This window comes from Camarhynchus parvulus, chromosome 6 (assembly GCF_901933205.1).
Source record: "Camarhynchus parvulus chromosome 6, STF_HiC, whole genome shotgun sequence".
Lineage (NCBI taxonomy): Eukaryota > Metazoa > Chordata > Aves > Passeriformes > Thraupidae > Camarhynchus > Camarhynchus parvulus.
Genome location: NC_044576.1, coordinates 20,943,684 through 20,968,297, shown reverse-complemented (window position 1 = coordinate 20,968,297; position 24,614 = coordinate 20,943,684). Strand labels below are relative to the sequence as shown.

At 36.6% G+C, this 24,614-nt stretch overlaps 1 protein-coding gene across 3 annotated transcripts in view; it reads left to right on the top strand.

Moving 5' to 3' along the window:
* Positions 1 to 24,614, top strand: part of LOC115905082 (adhesion G protein-coupled receptor A1-like) — a 253,460-nt gene that overhangs the window by 55,900 nt on the left and 172,946 nt on the right. The gene's annotated exons all lie outside the window — the stretch shown is intronic.

The following is a 24,614-nucleotide window of genomic DNA, read 5'->3' as shown; positions in this document are numbered from 1 at the left end:
TATGAAAAACAAACACTAATGAAGTGTAGTGAGCCAGCAAAAAGCAGATGGGATCATGCACAGTATTACTGGTCTTGCAGAATGACTGAATGAACCTTTTATACTAGTTACAAATTTTACTGTCAAACTTTAGTACTGGGCTAATGTTATAAAAGTAAACTGTGAGAGCAGCTGCTGCTCACTTTCCTACTTCAATCAGGCTGGAGTGAAACTAGAAATGGTATTTCTCTTGTTTCAATATTGAGATAATAGTAGATTTCTACTTAGAGCTACACCAGTGCACTGTTTACATCGGTTGCTAGGATAAATTAACATAAAAATTAACTGATAGATCAGAACAATACTGGCAGTTTGGCAGCGTTGGTTCTACATGCAATTACCTTTCATTTCCCATTGAATTTTCTGGCTCCTGTGTGAGACAGAGACTATGGGTTCAAAGAAATTAAAAGAGAGAGCGCATGTGCAAGTATGTATAATATCAGTGCCAATATGCCAGCAGTGAGCCTGAAGGAAAGCAGCCTCACTGCTCCACCACTCACCCAGAAAGTTAGCAGAACAGTCAATCAGCCAATTACCCAGCAAGCTATCTGCATCCTCCAGTGCTAAAAGGCAAAGCAATTTGGTTTTTTTCTTTACTGACCTTTCTCTTTTGCATGTCAGCTATTTTGTGCATTTTTTGTATGTTAAATTTGGGATTGTGTAAACTTTCTTTTTCTGGCTTATTTGCGTGTATCTTCCTAAACATATATTTATTTCATTTTATTATATTGCTGAGAACAAAGAATTTCTAGGTGTTAGTACTGTTATACTGAAGTGTACCCGTAAGTACTTTAAAGAAGACTTTATGCAATTACATTGAATGTGATTGCCTTGCTTCTTGGTTTTTCATTCTAACCACATCACAGAAAGGACTTCAGGGAACAGTGTAAGAAAAGAGTGATAGAAACAAAATATGAGGCACTGCTGCAGGTCTTTTTCCTCTGTCCCCTCTTTGCTCTCTGCTCTCAGAGACAAAGGAAAGGAAAGGATTTGAGCTTTCCATGCCTTGCACAGGAAGGTTACAGTTCTGCCAAGGAAAATATCCCTATACATTCACCACCCCCTGGTGATTTGGGCTGCCTGTTTCCAGGGTGTTTGCAGGTAACATTTAATTAGTGATTGTCGTAGTGAAATTGATTAACTGTTGCCAGACCCAAAGAATTATAATTTTTTTTAATCCTAAAGAAACTTCTCTGGAGTCCAGTCTAGTCTTGGTATAGCATGATTTTCATCAGCAAAAAGTACATCAGGAATCATTTGATCTGCATGATTTTTGCTTGGAATAATGCTCAGCAGTTCAGTTTCTACACATCTCCCATACTTTTGGATTACTTTTTTTTTCTTTTTTTTAGATAATTTGTACCATTATAAATCTGAGTACCCATTCTTGGTTTTCTTGGTTGAAAGATGAGTACAGGTTGTAAATTTTTTTTTGAGGAAAAATTATCTAATTTGCTGCACCACAGAACTCTTTCAAAACATGTTTTATGCCCTATTTTTATGGCTGTTTGATAGAATTGTATATTTTATTTTCCTAGGATGGAACAGATATTGTCATTAAAATAGTAGTGTTGCCACTTCAGGCAAATGTAGCATCATAAAGATTATTTGTACAAAAATTTTCTTTAAAATCTTCTAAAATGTGGACTTATTTCTCCAATGAAACACTTAAAAGGTTGAAAGTTTAATTTTGTGGGGTTTTTTTTTTCTTGCCATAAGCAGAAATCTCTTCTTAGAGCTTAGTACAGATTTGTTCTAATTCTGTGTTTTTAATCTTTGGTGTGAACAGTTTCATCAGATCATTTGGTTATTGCGTGATTCATTTTAGGTTAAGCCAGGGGTTAACTTCTTACAGAGGTTCGTTAAAAAGCAGATGGGTTCTTTCTGAGGACAAATGTGCTTTGGCCAAGATTTTAAAGAAATGCAAAGTTGGGATTTGCATCCATTCCCCTCTCCTCCCTGAACACTTACGTTAAGATTTGAAATATTCAGACTTGAAATCTGGCAGAAATTTGTCCCTATTTCAGATGGGGTCTTGGACAGTTCAGTAATCTGTTTCCATCTGGCTGAGATGCAAGTTTTCAAACAAAGTGCTCTTGGTACATTATTTGTGTGTGTATGATGTATAAACTGTGAAAATTCCCAGTAAAAGTCTTTATTGCAGTACCTTGCTGGATTCATGTGGATAAAGAAAGTGAGAGAAAGGAGTTCAAAGATATTTACAGGGCTCAGGACCATAATTAACATAGCCCAAGTGAATGAAATAATGGATGGAAGAATTCTAACTGCATTCATTGGGGACTGAGTACGAGAATTCTGATTACCAGGTCTGTGTTCATGATGATGGAGTTACAAATCAGTGGCTTAGTATGCCTAAAAGTGAGTATCTAAAAGCTGTACAGTGAACTAAATATAAAACAATAAAAAAGTTTCACCTGAAATGCTAATATCTTAGTGTCACTTTAAAAAGGGTAATTTTGCAAAAGTATAAAAACTTTGAATGTAGCCAATCAGGCCTAAAGTAATTATTCTTAAGATTTATAAAAATGAGGACAGAAAGGTAAAAAACAGAAACATAAAATAATGTTGTGTGTCAGATTTTGGTCTTATGGAATGACAAAAGTTTCTGTTTCAGTTCTGAATGACCTATTAGAACTTAGCAATACAAGCATTAATTGCTAAAATAATTATTTTACTACGAGGAAGTCGGATTAGGTGATCTTAGCAGAATGAATTGAAAAATACTATGCATTAGCTGAGAGAAAAAAAAAGATAATTGGACTGTAGAGTTATCTGCCTTTTCATACTTATTTTACTTGTTAAAAGATTGTTAAGAAATAATGCTTTAAGCGTTACCATGGCTGTAGGTTATTGAATGTTACCATTAAGAATCCAGACATTTTCCTTATGGTGGTGTATCAAATACCTGATACGGACAAATATCAAATATGCTCCCTTCTTTTTCTCAGAAATCCAGGTGTCATAATGGCATTGCTCTTACTGTTTCCAGAATGCTTCAGTATATCTGTCAACTCGATGGTCTTTGTACATGTTAGATGTGGGCATGAGCGTGTCAATAAATTTTGTATAATCCTGTGGAATGGTTAATAATAGAATAGATTATGAAGCAAAGTAAGCTTATATTGAGTCAGAGTTTGAGGTGCATTATTGAACAAACTTTAATTGGTCCAATTTGCATTTTGCCTGTCTTCCCTGTTGCTGCTAAGTTGCATGCTTTTGAGACTGATATTTATTGTGTATGGTCAATCTCAGTGTAGCTGTAAGATACTGTAAGTGTGAAAATTTGTAGGCAGATTCATAGTATCCATTATTAATCTCTAACTGAGCCTGACATGACACAGGCTCATTTGGTAAAAAAATGTTTTATCTTCCTGAGGCCAATAGTGAGGTAATTATCTAAGGATATAGAGAACTTTCTTGACAAACAGTTCTGAGGAATGAAAGTCAAACAGAGAACACGAAATGTTTTACTAATAAAGGGACATTAACTTTGGATTTATTATAATAATCTTGACAGAGTTAGAAATGAATGTCTAGGAAGACTGCCTATTTTATCAGGGTTTGCAGAGCAATACCTTCTGAGCTTCTCAGCTGCACTGAAGTGTCACAGCACTGAGCCAAGCAGCACATTAACCAACGTGAGGGAACTGTGTGTGCTCAGCTGAACTGGAGAGGAAGGTGATCTTTGTAGATGGTAATAATAACACAGCTCTCTGGCTAGGGTCCCTGCTTCTAAAAAAGATTATTGGAAATGGTAAAAAAGAAGATGAATGTAGGAGAAGGAAAAATGGAGTATGAAATTAAATAAAAATCCAGGTGGAGAAAGCAGGATTGGAAAATTTCTGTTGGTACCGCAGTGGACATGAGTTGGGAAGATGCAAATCCATCAGCTGTGTGGAGTTGTACAGATATGACCAAATGCTGGGATGGTGGTGCTTCCACAGAGAAGGTGGAGAGTACCAAAGAGGTGCTGAAAAAGGAAGAAAATTCATTGTTCTGACCTGCTTAAACCATCAGGCATGTGATGTTACTTGCAGGGCTGGCTAGGCCTGGCTGAGGACACTGGTGGACACCTGTGTTTATGTGTTTGTTTTATGTTCCTTATCCCTGGAATGGCTGGTGGATCCTGCAGAGGGAGTAATGTGCTCCTCACAGTGAAGAGGAAAAAGGAATAATTCACATTGCTTAAAAATAACATTCTTCAGCTACACATTGCAGGGCACCTTAGGGGGGCAACTGGCAATGAGTGAATGGTCTGGGCCGTATTGAAAAAAATTATTTAGGAGTGTCTTGGGGGCAAAAAAGTCAAACTAAAACCTGTAATTCCTCTGCAGGATAAAGCTTACACAATTTGCTGCTTCATTGCAAAACATTTCTTTTGCACAACTATGCCAGAGGTGTGTCTTTCATACTAATACATGTAGCTCAGTCCTCCCTCAGTCTTTCCCTTCCCTAATTATTTTCTCAATTTTTCTGCCTTATTATCATTTGTAGCTAAGGAGCCATTCAAGGTGCTCCTTATAGACATCTTGCTAATTGTTAAAAAGGGACATGATTTCATCCCTTTTGGGGCCAGAAAATGCAGGAATGCAGAAGTAGGAAAAGGGCAGTGGTTGTGAATATGAATTACAACAGAAATATTGATTTGGTTTTCATTTGTTCAGATCTTTCTTAGAATGATAGGCTTTTGCAGCAACTGTGCTTTGGTGTTTAAAAAGGAGGTTTCTATCTCCCCTGAAAAGAAAGTCAGTTTAAAGAAATAAAGTATCGTGGTTTTTTTGTTGTTCTGGTTTTTTTTTAGTCGTTTTGTTTTGTTTTTTGATTTTTTTTGTTTCCTTTTTAAGAGTTCTGGCTATTGAACTGTAACACCGGCCACATGTGCATTAAAACTATAAAGTTCTTATGAATCTTTAATGAGTAAATGTTCATGTGCGTACAAAGTAGGTGGTTTTAACAGAGGCACCTCAGTCACTTTTAATTTTGTTCCCTCACCATCCCCCATATACCTCAAGGGCTCCGTTCTGCATTCCTTACACATTTTGCTTGCTCCGGAAAGACTCACATTCACGTTAATTGGAAGACCATCACCCCCTTCCTCCCCTCAAAACCCACATAACAAAACCAAAATTCCATTGCAAAATCATTTTGATCTCAGAAAAGAGGATGCTTTTTTTTCCCTCGATTATTTTCAGAAGTTTTTATTATGGGCTGGGGAACAGAGTTATTGTAACTGCAAAGAGGGAAACCTTTTGGAAGTGCTCGTGTTGTGGTGGATCTGGGCAGCAATGTTGTTATGTTCCATTAGAGTTTCTGCTGTAATTGCGGCAGGGGAAGTGAGGACGGTCTCAGAGCAGGCAAGAGGAGCTTGGATCCTTGGTGAGAAGTTGGGTCTCATCCTCGGAACTCAGTGCCATGGCAGACAAGGATCTTTGACTCTGTGTGAGACCCCATGTAGCAGCCACCGAGTTTTGATGCGCTATTGGAAATAATAAAGGTCAATGTCATTAAAAATGGTGTATGAGTAAAATGCTTATCTTGCAAGAGAATCTCAAAACCTACTAAATATGGCTTAGTTTAGTAAAATATTGATAAATGGTTTATCCTTGCTTTCAGAAGTATGGGGTGACATCAGTCAACAGCCATAGGACTGTATAAAGTCCCATCCTTTCTATTAATTTGCTTTCTCAGGAAGGTTGTCCTTGCTTCCTTGTCTACATTTTGAGAAGTTATTCACCTTAAATTATGTTTCTGCTTTTAAGAAAAGGAAACTGAATAGAGGAATTAATGTTTTGAAATGGAACAAGAAACATGTTTTATTTTGTGGGGTTTTTTTCTCCTAAGGCTTCACAGCAATAAACCTAGTAGCGTTTGTGAAGATGGCGATAAAGTACAATGGAATGTAAAGAAAAAAACACTTAAGCTTTCTTTTAACACCAGAGAGGACAAGAAATAGTTGTTTCACAAGTACTTGTTTGTCAAAGTACCCCTGTGAATTATTCCCAGTGTCTCGAAATGAGTCTTGACAATGGAATTACTCCTCTATCACTATTTTTAAAATCAGATTCAGGAGTTTGAGGTCAGCTGTATGTATGCAGTTTCAAACTTCAGTGTTTTAGGAGGAAATACAACACTAGGAGCAATACAGCTTATGAGCACACTGATCTCATAGAGGTCTCCCATTTCTGGTACAGCAGATTGAATGGTAATGGGGGGAAGCAGGTCAGTTTTGTCATTGTGACTATGGGATGAGGAGATCTGCAGCCTGACCCTGTCTGCAGGGACCCACCCCAGCAGTCAGAACACCAGGGGTGGGCTGCTTGTGCCTGTGGGAGGTAATGGGGCACCTTGGCGTTAAAAGGGTGGGCATTGGCAAAGTAATAACCTTTGTTCCTTCATATATATGCTTGCCTCTGATCATATTATATTTTCTTTGATATCCTTCAAATGCATCATTGGGTAGCACTTAGAATCCAGGACACAGAGAGGCTGGATGTGAGACAGGACTGTGTGTCTTTGGGGAATTATGATTAGGTGGCAACCCAAAAATGCTTTCAGTAAACTACCCTGAGTTTCTACTGATCTTCCAGAGATTATTTCTGTTCTTGCAGCAGTCTGAAAGCCAGGAAATACAATGACATGAAGCTTCATTTTCCCCCAAGGTGCCATTTAGCTGCATCTTTGGACCATCTTTTCCCCAAGTCTTGTCATGTACAATTCCACAGTGTGGAGAGATGAGAGAATTTAATTTGCTTATAAGTTTATTTTGATGAATTTTATGTAAAACTGGAATTCATAAGGCCTGGATTGACTATGACTTAAAGAAATCAGTACAATCAGTACTTTGCATGAAGTTCCAAGATTTAAAAAAGGGTAAACGTGGAGCTTATCATGTCACAATACTGGCCATGGACAAACAACATGACACCACAAAGTAATGTAATGTGCCAGCTGGAAGTGCTAGCAGATAACTTAATTCAGTCATCAAATTGTAACTGAGGCTAATCGTGGAAAAACTACCAGGCCGTGCAGCTGCTGCTGTCTGTGGAAATTTGTCGTATGTCAGTAGGTTGCCTTTTAACTATTTTGAAATGCCAGAGTTTGGCATATCACGAACTCTCTCAACTGCGTGCTGTGCCAGTTTGTATGCAGTGTTTTACAATCTGTTGAAATATAACTCAGAATTCAGGAAAGACTTAATAGTCCACGTAGTCCTCCACAAAGGTCTGAGAACTTTTTTTTTACAAAACTTCTTCGTTTTCTTTTGCTAGTGCGTACTTGGCCACCCAGAAGATAAAGTCCATCCCGTATAAGTAATAAAAGTAGCTTCACTTACAGTTTTAAGGGTTTTTGAGGGAAATATTTATTTTTGTTGCTATGCTAGACAGAAGGTTTTTGCTCAGACAGTGTCCTGTTTTTCTCATATCATCAAATGTTTAATGTACGGAGCTGTTTGCAATAGGAATTGTGAATAGGAACCTTGTGAATAGGAACGTTGTGAAATCCTTTATTATAGCATGGTAAGGTTGTAATTCTAAATATTTTCAGCTTAGTGGGTGGCTTTTTATATCCAATTTGGGTTTTCTGTTACTTATGAGCCACCGAGCTATGTTGGTATCAACTGGCACGATACTGAAAACTTTTGCATTGCCTTGGCAAAAAGGCATTTGAACAGTTAACTTGCCAAGATAGTTTCTTATCTCTATATATGCTCTATTCCAGTGCATTTTTATAAGGTGAAAATTTACAAAAAGACCCTGCCTTAAGAAATAATTCGCTTCGGATTTTTTTTTCTTTTAAAGTGTCATGATGGTGCTCTGAATTCAAGGCAACAAAATCAGGAATTTGTGAACCACTGTAACAGGAAGTTACGTTTTCCCATTCAAGCAGCTGTTTAACTGTTCAAAACATTGCAGTCAAACACGTATTTAAAAGTTAATTTTATAAGTTTTGATTATATGAGCACTAAAACCTCCTGGCTACAGCTTTCAAGTACACATCTAGTAAAGTAATATAAAATTATTAATATCATTCCTTGTATACATGATAGAGAATGTAATTTATAAAATGCAATATGTTAATATTGTCTAACAATGCCTCTAAATGCTTGTGAGGCCATGGTTTTATAGATAAAATACACCAGCCCACCATTTCCCTTTCGCCTACCATTTCCCTTTCCCTGGTTTCCCGACAGAAGCAAGATTTCCACTGACAAAGACTGCTGTTCATTATTAAACTTGCAAATACAATTCCCAGAAATACATATGCTTAAAATGTTATCATTGGGCTAATTTTTTTTTTTTGTTTAGCATTTTCTCACAAGGAAATTCACCAATCATAATGCAATAAAAAATCTCTTTATTTGCACTCATGGGTTAATTTATAGCAGACATTAGGAGAGATGTTCACTTACAAGCAAAACCAACCTCCAGCAAAATATTCTGAATGACGGAAGCAGCTGTCTGCTGCTCAGGCAGGAATGCATTGTTCAAGTGAGGAATTTTAAATTAGCCCTAGCCAGCTATATGTAGAGACCCACAAAAAATGTAATTGGAGAAGGATATGGGAAGAGAGGGTGTGGCAAAGTTTGTACCACCTTTGTGCTCCCAGCCACCCTCTTTTATCCCTCACTGCATGCACCTTCTAATTTTAGTCCCAGGGGAGAAAAAGTCAAAGGTTTTGCAGCTTGAAAATGAGGAAAACCTGCTGGTATTACTTCACATGGTAGTGAAATTACCACTTTGGATAGATTTTTCACTGCACAATCTTATGTTGTTTTACTGGTCAAATTTAATTTGGAAATAATGGAAAAGATCTGTCCTACATTAGGAGAGGGAAAGAAGGGAAAGTCTCTTCAAAGAACCTCAGACCTGAACAAGTGTGTGCCTGTTTTCCTGTAGTCGCCAGTGGGGTGATGAATGTAATGCAGATTCAGTTTTAGTTAAAGTTGCTGAAAGATTCTTCTGCTCCAGCCATACTCAAACCACAGGAAAGCATTATTTACTGAAGCAGTGTATATCATCTGTTCTTTTGCTGACTCTGTTTTGTTGCAGCCAACTCTCCTGGCATCATGTATTCCAAATCAGATTTATAGTTGCCATGTTAACAATTAAAAGTTAGTCCTTTACTCTTTACTTCTCTTCTGCTCAATCTTTAAAGAAAATTAAACTTCTGGCATTAATAAGGGCTGCTGTAATGCCAGCTTTACTCTAACTATTTTATTTTGCATTGCTGCTAAATATAGGTATTCCTTATTAATTCCCTTGGGGAATGTTCCTCTGATGATGCACTAAGGAACATTGTGGTATTCACATTAATTTTCATTGGTATTAATGATGTCAATCTCAAAGAATACTTCCCACATATAATTGGAAAGTTTATTGAGATAGTCCTGGTTATGTAAGTTAATATATCATTAACAGTATTTTATATGGGAAAACAAATTGAATTTTATGCTCATTTCCTCAATTTATGAAATCTGTCATGTTACCTTGCAACTGGAGGGGGAACCTCCCACCTCCTATTCCTTAAAGAAATAACTCTTCAGTACCAGTGTACTTCCATCCCTTGGAGAAAGTTATATCTTAAAAAAACAAAATAATTTTAGGGGAAAGGATTTGAGTTTTTCAAAAGCCTACATAGGTAAAAAAGGCACCAAGTATTGCTTTAAGGTAGGTTCTCCACTTCTGTAAGGAAATAGTGTAACAATCACCCTGTTCACAGGGCTGGTGTCTTATCTATAATGGAAATTCCTACTTTTAACATAAAAGGTATATTCTGCTTTCTGCATTTCCGGAAAATACTACTTCAAATGTATACTATGCATGTTTAAGTAAATGAGAAAATAGTTGTTCTTGTCTTTCAGCCTTTTCCATTTTAAATATTTTAAATATGATACTTATGTCAATTGAACTCCTTTTTCCTTCTTTGGGACTCCTGTAGAATTTATTAATCCCTGAAAATGCTCCTCCCTTCAAATATGGGCAGCTTTTGTTTATCTGTGCGTAGATAATCTGAGTTGCAGATTCTTTGTGCAATACACAGTACTTTGATCAGAGCAGTGTACCTGTGTATGACTTTGACAGCTGTGAATTCAGAAGCAGAACAAGAAGAGTTTTGTTTGGCACAAGGCTGGAGTTCAAAATGTGTGCTGGACCTGTGCTTGATGTGAGAGCACTCAGAAATGTGAGATAATAAATGTTTAGGTGAGTGACAACAAAGTAAATGTGCCCAGGGATGAGTACAATACTGCCCATAGGCTCCTCTGAAAACCATCCTGGGAAGGATGTTACAAGGACAATCCAATCCAACTTGATGGAAGTGGATTTCTTTGTATGAGCTACACATTATCTCACTTATTAACCAAAATGTCCTATCACATAGGCTCTGCTGTCCCCTTTGCCCTGGATTATAGACTGTACTGGATTTGATGAGCCATGGAGGTCACATGGATATTTACAGGAGAGGGGATGGGATGTGGCAGCCTATTCAAACTCTTCCTTTCTTAGAGATGATTTTGCTTGATAACAAGTCTTTCCATTCTAGTGAATGTTTGCCCAGGAAATCTTCCCGTGAGACCAAGCTGAAGTTTACTTTTAAAATATATCACATATTCTGTTTTTCATATGGACAGGAATTCTGATGTTTTCCAAAAATGTATGAAAACTTTTGTATATTTTACAGCCCATGAATTGATAGACATTTTAGGATTGTAAGTATAAAAAAATACAGGAGTATTCTGTACTTCTTGAAGTGTTTCAGCTGACGAAGGTAATGTCACAGTTAGTCTAGAATACTCATGATGGTTTCAATATTTTTTTTCTCAGTTGACCCAAATGGAAGACAAGCAAGTAGGTTACTAGTTAAGGTACAGGGTTGTTTTCTCCATGGTGTGCATGCGCCGTAGTAAAGCAGTGGAGTTGCATATTTAAGTAGTCCCTTAAAAAAGTGTGTTGAAACATGCTCCTGAGAACAGTTAACAAGATTGCTTTAAAAAAAGGAATTCCATTCATATAAAATTAGTATTTTAAAACACTAAAAGTAGAGGAAGACCATGTAATGGTCAGATTATATGGTCTGCTTTATGGTCGTTATTGCTTTTAGAAGTTAAAACTATGTCAACATAAAAAATAAAGATGTGATTTGTGGCTTTTCTCCCCCCAGTATGTAAAATTCAGCTGGTATTTTGTTTCATGCAAGTTGATATATAGTAAAGTTGTATTGTATTTAGTGTAGCTTTATCCATTTTTGTGTCAAATACCATTGCCACAGATGCCGTAACTGGGGGTTGGGCAGCTGCATGGAAAACTTCAGAAGTGACCAAAGACTCAGTGAGCACTTTGGAAAAGATGCACTACTAGGGCAACATTGCATGGCTCTGTAATTTTTTTTCTGGTAGGAAAAAATAAATATCCGTGCACTGGATGGCAAGTGCTTTATTTTTGGTCTGTGTCTGTGCAGTAGATCCAATGGGCCAGGTTTCTGCACACAGACTGATCTCTGTGCAAGCCAAGCACGGCTGGGCTCAGCGTGTCCCTGCAGTGTCAGCTCCCTCAGGTGCACCCGCAGCTGTCAGAACACTTGTGACAAAATAATGTTCTAGACAATGACATGGTCAGGCTAAAATAATTGATGTGCTTCTTCTCTGTCTTCTGTTTCTCTCATCTTTATGAAAATTTCAACATCTGTTTGTATTCCCTGACTAGCCAGGAAAAAAAATTATAGAAGTAGACCTTAAATACAATGCTCAGTGTGGCAATACATCTCATCTATGTGCATTGAGGACAGCTATCATTGAACCTAAAACAGAACTATAAATTTATTCTGGAGCTAAACTCCTCTAAGAGATTGAAACATTTTATTTTTTTGCCATTCACTAGCTCTAATCTTATTGAGGTGTTGTAGATGCCAGGTTTTCCATTGTGTCAGGAAACTGTGTATGTATGGGTTGTTAAAGTAAAGAAGAAAAACTGTGGGAAATAATTCTTGATAGTATGTAATATGGAAAGTATTACAAAAGTGCTATTAGACTGATTTGTGCTTCCTGACCTTTATACAACTTTGTATCCCATTTCCTGGTAGTGACAAATATGAATTCATTATGCTCTATGGCAATACAAAATATTTCAGGCTTTTGAATTTTAATCTTTTGACTGTGGTTCAGACTTATTGCATCTCACTGATTTAACTCATTTAAAGTTGACAACCTGATGCTAGCTGGGTAATGTTTATTTACCTTCTCCTCTTAAACCTCTACTTAGGAAACTCTTCCTTCACTTCCAGTCCACTTTTCTTTTGGGAAATTTGGATTAAACTCCTTCCACTTTAGATAATCATTTTATGCCTGCACATTTTCAGACAAACTGAAGGGCAGCTGCTAGTTTCCCTATATGGATTCAGCCTGTCTAGTGAAGTTATGTTTTCTGTATCTTGACTTTAATAACCTTCAGCACATTGGTTTTCAGATAATATGATAATATGTGTGGTTCGTGCAACATGCTTTGTGTTTCTTCCTTTTTAAAAACTTGACTAAACAGTAGTTTCCCTACCACTGTGATTTTCATCTGTACTATATATTTTAGATTTAAAATTTGCCTTTGGTTTTTCAAATATGTTTAATTTTTTATTTTAGAAATGTTTTCCTCCTGTCATTACAGCAGAGATATAAAAGTCCAAGACCAAGGGCAGTGTTTGTTTTTTTGCACTGAATGCCGCAGGTGTCATGGCTTGTCTAAGTCATGTTCAGCCATATCTGAATGGGAGTTAATGGAGAAACCTTTACCAGTCTTTTATTTTGGTTAATAATAGTTCTAGTACAGTCCTGGATGTTTCAACACTGTGCATAGTGGCTGTTAAGAATACCAGTGAAATATTAAATTTCTACTATGTAAAATGATAGTTTTCAATGAGAAAATGGCGTACAAAAATCAGTCTACTATGTAAATTTACACTAATATAGAAAATTCTTAAGTCCACAAACAAGCTGAGAAACACCATGGAGTTAGGAAATAGCACTAACATCTGTAAATATCTGTGAATAAGGTGATATATCTGTGTCACAATATCTGTGACAACAGCAGACATTGCATTAGATGTGCTGTATATCCGCTCTACTGCCTATTAGGTTTTGCATTTAACTTTGTACTGATCTAAATGTATTTATAAAAATTACTTCACATAAGTGCTGTATAAATTATTAATTATTATTTATTAATTTCATTAATAAAGTAATATTTTGATACATGTTATTGGATCACGTTGAGAAAGAAAGAAAGAGAAGCCAAACAAACTCTGTTGCCTGTGACTAATAGTACTGCCTAAAGGTAGCAATTAATTTGAAACCCAGCTAATGTGATTAAGGCATGAAAATACTTTCAAATTATCTGTTCTGCTAAGTAATAAGCATGGCCTGATTAAATAAAAAGAAGTGAGAACATCTGTAAAAATTTCAGAGGTCTGCAGGGTGTAACCTTCTCTATTATGTGAGCTTACAAAAATGCCTGAAACCACAATACTTTGAATGCTTTTGGTGCTTTTTACTGGTGTTACTAACCAGTCAGTAGATAAATGTCGAGCTTGCAATGTAAATTTTCAGTTTTCCATTGTAGAATAGCCTGGTTGGCTCTTTCAAGTTAGGTAAAATTGAGAAGATGTGGATAGAGTGCCATTCTGTTTGATAAGTGTAGACTTTCATTTTAGACAGCTGGTTCTTGAAAATGATGTGCAGCACTTAGATGTGCTGCACTATGGTGTATCATTCTAGAAAAGAGATCCAAGCCTTGGAGTGTGCCTCCCTAGGCAGAGCCGCTGCAGGGACCAGCTGTGTAAATCTCTTTCTGGTCCTGATAGGGTTCCAGTCTGCTGCTTGCTAAGGTTTTGGACACAGCAGAATTACTGTTTGTAGGTGCATGACTTCAGATTGCTCAGCTCATAGAGATGAGATGTTGTCAATGAAAATGTTTCAATTTAATAACTTCCTGTCAATCAGTATTTAACCTTTAGTCTCTCCTAACTAGCCTAAATTCTGAATCTGTTTTGATGTTACTGGTATATTTGAGCAGAGCAATTCTACTACTTTCAATATTTACAAAAAAATCAGAGGTGTAGAAATGTATCTCTGGTTTGTGCTCATGGTGGTGAGGTCTGAGTGGAAAGGGGCACAGAAGAGGCAATCACACAGCTCTGTGTGATAAAAAGTGCTGGCTTTCTTTTGGGCTCTGACTGAGTGAAAGTCTAGAAGGCTCTTCAGAGGGCAGTGTTGGTAAGGAGCACAGAGGATGCCATCTAAAGACATTATTGATGAAAGCAGAAATAGTTTGAGCCCCCTTTCCCTTTCTCTCATGGCTGGCTGGAAAGAAACAATGAATGTTGCCTTTTTGTGCCAGTAGGTTTATTTTAATAGAATCAATTTTGCCGATGTGAAATTGAATTCAGTTGATGATGACAGTCTTTTACTCTCAGCTGAAAGCCCATAAATGGCTATCAAAGACAGCAATATAAAATTTAGATAATTTTTGCTGCTCTTCTATTATGATAAAGTATTTATAATTGATCATTTCTATATATTGTATATAAATATATTATTATTCAGTCTTTAAAAAAGCAATTATAAATACTTGGAAAATAAAAGGTCATGTTATCCCGTCATGGCTATTTAATTAATTGGCCTCTAGCAGTTTATTCCCTAGACACTGCTGCTGCGTGACTGAGGCACTGAAGCCTACTCCTTCCAATAAAACATCTGAATTAAACAAAGCTCATTTGCTGCCCTTCAATCACTGTGATGAACCTATTTACTTCTTTTTCTATGTCACAGTGATAAATGTTCCAGGCCTGTTGTATAAATACTTCATATTACAGATTTTTAAAATAGAGAGCAAGTTTCTGTACAAAAATAATGAAGAGTGGTTTTAGAAACAAAGAGAAAAGTACAGTTCAAGGGAAATAATGAAGGCAGAGTTGCTGTGCTGGGCTCTCTGGTTGCTTTTGTTTCCTCTTCATGGGTTGTATTAGGTAAGGGTTATGTTTTCCCAAGCCTTGTGCAAGTTTGATGTGTACAACCATCAACACTGAGATGTTAATTCAAAGAATTTCCTATCCTACCAATGTGTCTGTGACAAATGAGATACAAAAACTTTTTGGTTTTGTGAGATTTGTTTGAACAGATGAATTTAAAGAGGTTCTTGAGGGAAAAAGGGGAAAAGGAGAAATTTAAACTCTTGTCATACATCATGTGTTTATCGTTCCTGTGCCTATGTGCCTAAAATCTTGTATTTTTGACAATATTTTATTTTGCCTAAATATGCAACTTAGTTGAGAGTATCCATTAAATGTTTGCAATAGTGTCTTAACTGATGTGGAAACAAACATTACCTCTTTGCTGAGTTAGGCTAGTTTGCTGTTTCTCGTCTTGAGAAAGTATCCATTTTTATAAATTAATTTAGATTTATATATTTTTAGATTTAATTCATAAATTTATATGTATATATATACACTGATGCTGCATCCTTATTTGTGTTGGATATGAGGATATGGTTTAGCAACTTTTTGCTTATATTTTCAATTTTATATTAACGAGCAAGTAGAGCTAGTTTTAGTGCTAGTTTCAGCTTTCTGCAATGAAATTTTTTTTTCTGCAATGAAATCTTACAAAAAAGCCCCAAAAAACCAAAAAATACCCAACCGAATTAAAAATTCTAACTTTCTTTAAAGACTTAAAATGAATGCCTGTAAAAGAGAAGGCTCTGGAGAGTTCTTAGAGGATCTTCCAGTACCTAAAGGGGCATGCGAGAAAGCTGGAGAGGGAATTTTTACAAGGGCACGTAGTCATAGAGCATAGGAAAATGACTTTAAACTTAAAAAGGGTAGGTTATATAAAAGGAGGAAATTCTTCATTACATGCCTCCCAGAGAAGTTGTGGATGCCCCATCCCTGAAAGCATTCAAGGCCAGGTGGGATGGGGCTTTGAGCAACCAAGTCTGGTGATGCATGTCCCAGCTCATGGCAGGGTGGCTGGAATGAGATCATCTTTGGGGTCCCTTCCAACCCAAACTGTTCTTTGAAATATAGATTGATATTTATGATGTACAGAGCTGTTGAGCCAGTTGATGGAGAATCTGCTATAAGATAAATGTGCTTGTCATGTACTTTTCAATATAAAAAGGCAGTTAAATATAAAATATTCAATATAAAAAGGCAGTTAACAATTATTTCTGAGCTTTTTTCTGGTTTTAGAGATACTCTCTTGCAAAATAGAGGCAATTTATAACCGTAAGACTTCAGTTTGTGCAAGTCAGGAAATGCTGTTGAATAGATCACAAGTATAGGTATGACTTATTTATTTTTAATTTGATGAAGAGTCTCTTAAATCTGGAGTGAATAACTTCAATGTCAGGGATCTAGGAAGTCAATGAGGAGGATAACAAATACCTGGCTCAGGAGGATGTTTGGAAGGTTGGTGACAATTCAGATATTACATATCGGAAATAGGTGTCAGTTTCCTAAATGACAGTTCATCACTGTCTCCATCTTTCCTTTGGAAAAAGCTGTGCATTAAAGGCCACAAATGGAGGAAGTACCTTTCCTGTATGAGGGAAGATTGTCATAATAGTAAATGACATTATTTTTAAATAATCAAAGTAGTTGTCTTCTGTACAAGCAGACTTTTGAGGAATCTTGTACAGATTGTGGGTACCAACCAATTTTATTATTTCCTCACTTTTCACTATGATTGAAATCCAGAAGCAATTTTCACCCAAATATGTCAACACCTGGTGTCTGATTTGATAGAGTCAAACTACTGGGTCAAATTTAGGTCACTGGTTTTGGTAGCCCTTACCATTAGGTTGCAAAAAAATGCCTCTCTTATCAATGATAAAGCCTCTTTTAGCAATGAACCTGGTACCTGAGAGCTGGAGAAGCTCCTTTTGCAGCTTCATGTTTATGGGAGGTCTGAAATGACTGTTTTGATGGGGCAATGTAGCTTCTACCTGCTGTGGCTGCTGCTGCACCTCTGACCTCCCAGGGCCCCTGACAAAAGCCAAAGCAGCCTGGCATTGCATCAGCCTGCTCTGTTCCACAGTGTCAGCATTCTGCCTATGGGATGCCCGTGTCAGGCCCCGCTGCTGTCTTCTCACAGGGATTACGTGATGATGAAATACCCGTGGTGCGTCCAGCTCGTGGGAGAGAGCATGAGGGAGGTGTCACACTGTTCCTCAGAAGCGTTTATTGTGAGTTTCCACTGCTGGCCACAGCTGGCTACAGCTCTCTTGGCTGGATGGACTTTCAGTCTGGTCTGGTAGTTCCAGTGCTTCTAATGTGTAGGAAGCCAAAGAGCCCACTGGAGACTCTGGCTGCAGCCAGGCTTTTACAGCCTCAGCATTTGCCTTCGTAGATCAAACCCACAAGGTCCCAAAAAAGCAGGAGGATGCTTGCTGGCAAATCTAATAATATCTTTCAGAAAACTGTGTCCAGCATGCCAAATGCTATAAATATGCTGTAAATACGAGGTTCCAACTCCTCTGTCTTTTTCTTTTGGTTTTTCAAATGTCACTGTTGCTCATGAAGAGAGTGAAAATGAATGAGAACACAATGAAACAAATTGCAATCCTAGAGCAACACACTCATCTGGGACCAGGAGGCAGAATTTTCAAAATAGAAATATAGACAAATGATCTCTAACAAGAAAATTGTGTAAAAATAATATTGTCGCTTTACAATTTTCTGTTTTTCAAGAGCAGTTGGATTTATATATATTTTTTTAATTTTTTTTTTAATTTATTATTTTTCAATGGGAAAATGACCAATTCTCACATTTAGTTCAGTGTTTTAAATGCAGTTGAAAGTTTATGCCTGATCCAGTTCATAGAAAACTCATGCATCAATAATGTGGGATTTTCATGCACTTGGAAGAATGCATTCTATGTGCTTCCAACAGAAAGCAGCCTCTTTAGTATGTACAATATGTTCATTAAATACTTTTCCCTGTTTATACAAGTGCTCATGTCTCCATTATTCATTCAAGCAGAAACTAATACAAAATGTGGCACATCTGCTGTAGCACGTAGAAGTAACTATAGAAAAGAAAAAGATTTTTACTTAGGAGGAGGTAATTCTGCTCACTTAAGAGGAATTCTCCTGCATGTTTTTTTCCACAGCTGGAATGTCATCTAATTTCTGATGGATATCAGGTGACATTAGAGTCCTACATTTGTTTTAAAAACAGGGGGAGGGGTATTTTCTCTAATTCAAAGCTGAAAATTTTTGTGTTAATGCATTGGTGATGCTTTCAGTTGGAGGGGTGGCTGGAACTCAGGGGCTTTCTGGGGCTCAGGGCTGTACCCTTACTAAGGCACTTAACAGTGTTTTCTGTTGAACCAGGTGGTGTTTATTTTATACTTGCAAAAAAGAACAGTTTTGAGAATTAAAACTGACCAAGGCATTCACCAAGATTCAATAGTTTGCTCCATATTGTGCAACAATGGCCATTCCCTGTCAAAGACATCTGCTTGCTGGGCTCTCAGCCACTCTCCTATTTCCTTCAAAACCACTAAGAAAGTGATTTCTTTTATTAGTGTTGTATGAGAAAATAATACCAAGCCTCCAGTTTTCATGAAAGTGAAATGTTTTCTGGCCCTTCCTGTTATTACAATATTGGTTATCACTACTGAGAAGAGATTCCCTAACACAGTGTCCACCCAGATATGCTTTTCATTAAAGTGGTGACATCTGGTTTCACACTCACAGACACACTGATGCATAATTTTGCAGATACTCTTTTAAGGTTTGAGAATGAAGACTTGATCTTTCTGCATACTTAGAAAGATGGCTGCATCCTGGTTTTACAAGGCAGCATCTTGGTCTCTGTGCTGGAGAGATCTGAAAAGATCTGAGTGATCTGGAAATTGATGCTGGCTCCTTGATACTGGGAAAAGTCTTACAATTCCCAGGGAGTTAATTTGGGAGGGCACTGGATACCAAAGGATGCAGGGATCATGCACAAGTAAGTGTATGTTCAGTCTCTCACCAAAAGGCTCTGTGCTTGTTAAAGATTATTTGCTGCAGGTACAGGGCAGTGTAAGAGCGTTCTTGCTGGAGTAGACAGTTCTTTGCATTAATTCATGCTGCAGCAATTGCTATAGGCATTTAGATAAACTGGTAAAGTCTTGCAGTATCCTTGAGCCATGATTTATTCTTTTCTTTTTGGGGGATATAAGTAGGTAAATTGAGAAACTCATTGTGTAAATGCAGCTTTAAAATAACACTCTGCTTTGCCATTCCATTATGTATATCTGCTGTCAACAGTTTATTTTTTTTAATGGGAGTTTCTAAAAAGTTTGGAAGTTTTCTAAATCCTGATACTTTAATGGAGACTGTAGATGAAATATAATCCTCATCTATTCATAACCAGTCAAAAATAAACAATTTTTTCAAGCCATTAGAACATACAGAGGAAAAGTTCATGAACCAATCATTTGGGGCTTTTGGCAGACCATACGGAACTTTTCTAACAGCTATTTATAAGGTCCTAATGTGTTTATTTTCACAATAAATCTGACTTATTGCTGAATGTGTTGGTTTCATAGTAAAATAAACACTGAAGATTACAAACACATCCTTTCGTGAAGTCTTCTGAAAGTCCAAGGCTTAATTTAATAAATGTGATATTCTCTGTATTAGTTGGGAAATGAGTGCTGACTCTGAGAAGGAAAAAAAAAGGAAGGGAAAAAAGGACAGTGCAAACCCTTGCTTTAAATTACAAAATCAATTGTCATCAAGTTTACATTATAGCTGAGCCATTTGACATGTAAAAAGTATTAACAATTGATAGGTTGATAAGAACTAAGAATGAGCAAAAGAAGGAAGAGTTGTGGTTCAGTGCTGTTGTCGAAGGGCTGAGTGGAAAAATGCTGTCTATTTCTAAATACACAAGCTTAATTTACAGATTGTTTAAATTTGCTTAGCTTAATTCTCTAAATCAGGAACGAAGTTACAAGCAGTTAAGCTGCTTTAAAGTGCTCTGAAAGTTTTTGCATTGTGGCTTTTACTGGTTTAATTAGAAGAATTTATGTCATCCTGCTGTAAATCAAACTATTTGTGCAATTTCTCCAGTATTTTGCCCATTGCCAGTACCTGAGGTGAGCATCCTACTCTACTAAAGTTGTGGCTTTGGTACCCATGTTGTTGAGTCATATTTTAGCTCAGATAGATGGTAAAATTATCAAACCTTCAGAAAAGAATAATTAGTCATCAAAAACCTTTCTTTTCTTACAATGTGTCTTCAGAAACCCTGCGTAATGTGTATGTGAATGTCCTCATGAGGCATATAATTCCTAATTCTTTTAGTGAATCTTACTAAGCTCTTGACCTCAGTGATGCGTTTCAGTAATGAGACTGTAGGTTAATTGCATATTGTGTTAGAGGACTTCCTTCTGTCAGCTTTAAATGTATTGCTTTTGTACTTCATTAGATATTCCCATCTTCTCGTAAGATGAAAACGTATCACTGCCAAACTATCAAGTAGACTTTTGTGTTGGTTTCATTATTTGTTTGTCGCTAAATGAACTTTATCTTTTCTTCATGGTAAAATCCCTTCAGACTTCAACCAAACGCTTTAGGTTCCACATAATGCAAAGCTGCTTTATGTAAGTTTTATTGTGCTTCGTGTATGTCCATTTGCAAGGGTGGGAATTGAACTTGGCTGGGATTTGGTGTAACACTGAGCATCCAGTGTCAGACCACTTTATGTAACATAGCATTGTTTCAATATATCATTTATTTTCAAAAGAACTTAAATCATGGCCATAGAATGTGCTTTATGTGCATGCTTTGTTCTCAAATAGAAGCCTGCAGGATCTCAAACAATTAAAAAGAAGTTGTCATTCCAGTTGCTGAAATGCTAATGCTTTGGGGATAGTTTGGGAACAGCTCCAAGGGACATGCCTTGGAGGGTGGACCTGGATAGCAGATTGTTTTTAAGAAAACATCCTTCTTCTGAGTGATTTTGTGTAAAAGAAGAAAGAGACCATTGAAATCCATTAAAAATACTTTGTATTTTTTGAAATGCTTTTTAAAGCTTAGAGAAAAATTGACCAGCTGGACTAAGGATCTTAATACACTGCACAGTAGTTATCTGTTTTCTGGGTAAAACAGTGGACATTTATAAATACCAGAAATGTTGGCCTGTGCCAGGTTTGGGTTCGTGAGTTTTTGTTTTGGTGATATTTTTTTTAGCAATGGGACAACCTTTTTCTGCTACTCAGAAAGCTGCAGATTTCTAATATTTCTATCAGGAATTACTGTCCTGTAGAGCTTTTATGAATATTTTGTCTTCCCAGTAAATTATTTAAGCTGTGTTTGATTAGTTCAAAAGAAAAAAAGGTTATAACAATAAACATGGTCATCACATTCCCCATTTTTCTGAAAGTAATTAAGACTCTACTGGCATGAGTTCATACTGTGGTAGCCTATAAATCTTGTGCAGATCCTTAACACTGGTGTCACATATACATTAGTTAAGTCAGAATGAACACATTAGTTGGGAAGGAGGATTTTGGTGTAACCAGTATCATGAAGAGACTGTGCCCAAAGAAATGCTCACAGTTTATAGAATTAGCTTCAAATGAACTCCAACATCAGAGCAATCTGGGACACTTTCCTTTATGTAAATAATGTATTATTTAAGTTTTGTTTCAGCTTCTACCTTGTATTTCTGTTGTGTTTGAAATAATTGTAAGACAAGAATTTCTTTAACTTCATTTTAGTCTCTCACAGGTCAGTGACAAAACTTGGATGAATTTTATTCTGATCTCTTTAGGGCAGGGAACATAAGATTTTTGGCTGATCCTGCAGATGATTGTATATGGGTGAGTTCATGACCTGTCATTCTATATATATCCAGAATGGGAAAAAAATGCATTTGCACAGCACAAAAGAGCTCTAGCCTTGTCTGGGGCCTTCTGGAGTTTTCTGTATTTTCTTTTGTTGCGGTTGTTGTTCCTGGAAACAAGCGATTCAGCCAAGAATATACAAAAGTACAAGAATACTTTTAGTTCTAGTTGATGCAATCCTGGATATCAGTTTCTGTATTTTATTTAACATGTAAATGGCCAGATTTATCAGCTTAGTGGAATGTAGCAGTACTTGGTCATGTCTAGTGGTTCTACAACCCTGTGGTTCTAGATAGTTAACGTGTACTGTACTACCCCAGCCTCTTAGTGAATCAAGAGTAACAACTTAATCCAAATATTTACCAGATTTCTAGATGAATTGCGATACTATAATGTCTGACAAATTCCAATATTGAAGATACAGTAAAATTACAAAAGTGGCAAATTAATCACCCATACAAATGTTTAAATTTTAATATCTTGCCATGAAACAGTTCAAATCCCTACTGAAATGGGTGCATAGTTCAGTACATAGTCTCTCAGAATCTATGGTATATGAAAATGACTTTTTTGAATTACCTAATTCTCTTTTGTTCTCTGCACTTGTAGGTACTGTGTCACAGAAAAAATTGAATTCATGCCACCTATATAATGTGGCTTTGGAACAGTCACCCACACATTGCATAGAGTCAAAGTTAGAGTGGCTATATTTAGCTCAACAAGAGGAGCCTTCATTCAAAACAAAGCCAAAAAACCCTGCCTGTCATCTGTCAACATTTCCAACACTCATATTTTTTTAATAGCAGCATTCACCAAGCTAACACTTAAAAGCAATAAAATGAATAGTTAAATACATTTTCTGTTGTATAAATACAATACATTTTCTATTTCATACATAAAAAACAAACGTGTTGTCATCATCAGTTATGGAGAAATACATACATGATTGCAACTACAACTGCTGAATTTGTCTAATGATGATGGATTTTGCTGGATTTTTAAATGTAGATTTTGACCTTATCTGCAAAATATTTTTGAAACCTGCATAAAAATTCCATTATCACTTTACTTGTTGACTATTAATATTTTGATAAATAATTTACATTTAAATTTCTTGAAAGGCATATAGAATAAAGTTGTCAGGAGAGCTTGTGGTTAAAGAGCGAGATAAGCTTCTCATTTTTTGGTTCTCTGTACAACAGATGTCCGCATATGGTTTTTTTAGTATGCTGAAAATTTCAAATCAAGATATTTTTAATATACTTTTCTTGAGCTGAAAAACTTATGTTCAAAGTAAGTGAAAGAATCTTAACTGCCCTCTACTCTTTTGATTATTGTATGAGTTCTATTTTTTTTGAGGATGATTGAAATGCTGTGTAATGTTTATCTTATTTCACACACTATTTGGCAGGAATGTGTTGGTGTAGTTACTTTCACAAAGTCAAAATCAGCCTCTTACCTTCTCTCCCTTGTGCTTGAACGTGCTCAAAACAGAGACAAGTGAGTGATGAAATTTGGGCCTATGTGCTTGCCTTAATATACATCTTTTCAAATCAAAAGACTGCTGAAAAAAATTCACAGCAAGACTGTTTTCCTTTTAGGACAGTCCTCTTGTTAATGAGTCTGTGTCCAAACAATGGCAACATTTCTTTTCTTTGTGTTTTTAATTACATTACCTAGGTAAGAGCATAATTACTTCGGCATTGTATTTGATTTTCACACACTTTTTCGTAATTGACATTGTAAAAACAAATTATCTTTAGTTTCTTGATGTGAAAAATACTATATATTGACGGATGAGCATGTAATCTGTGTGAAAAATGTTTTGTTAAATCATTAACACTAGGTTGTTTGTCTGTCGAATCAACGACCTTTTGATGGCAACAGAGATTTCACTGTAATAGTTTTTAATATTCTTCTTTTCCCATTAGGGCAAGGAGCACCAGTTTTAAAGCAGCCTCTCTTTCACTTTGATATGAATAGATAAATTGTCAAAGCTGCCAACAAGAATGCTTCCTAACTACAGGGTACGTTGTAAGCAACACTGCATACAGTGTTCTTGCTGGTAAACACAAACTGTGCACAGTTAGTGCTGCAGCTTCGTTCTCATCCTTCCCATCCTGAATTTAATGAGCTGAACACTGATGAACTTTTTGAGAATTGGGTTAGCGTGTGCTGAGTGGGAGACAGATAGGGGATGACATTTTTTCTGAGTTGCCCTTTCCCACCACTTATCAGCAGAGGGGAAAGGATAAGAGTGGAATATGTGCATAGTGTATATTGTTCCAGAGGAAAATGCTGTTCTTCAGAATTAACCCTTTTAAAAGTGCTCTATATGGAAAAAAATGCAAAATCATATTTAGCCTCATGATCTATGTTTTTATGAAATTATAAATTGGTTTTAGAAGTATTGCCTGCAGTGTTTCTTATGGGTATTGCACTGTGCCACTACTTAGAAATTGGAGTTGCAATCCCAAGCATGTACCTTAGCACTCTGCGTTGGAAAGGAGCAAGTGTCACATTAATTATGCTCTCTGCTCTGCTTTCCCACCCCTGTCTTGGGTTTTCTTGCTGGATTGAAGAGAAGGTTGATTCTTGTCTTGGCCTATTTCAAAGCCATCTGAAAACAGCTAAAAACAAACTAAACCCAGCCAAATGGGTAGTAAATAA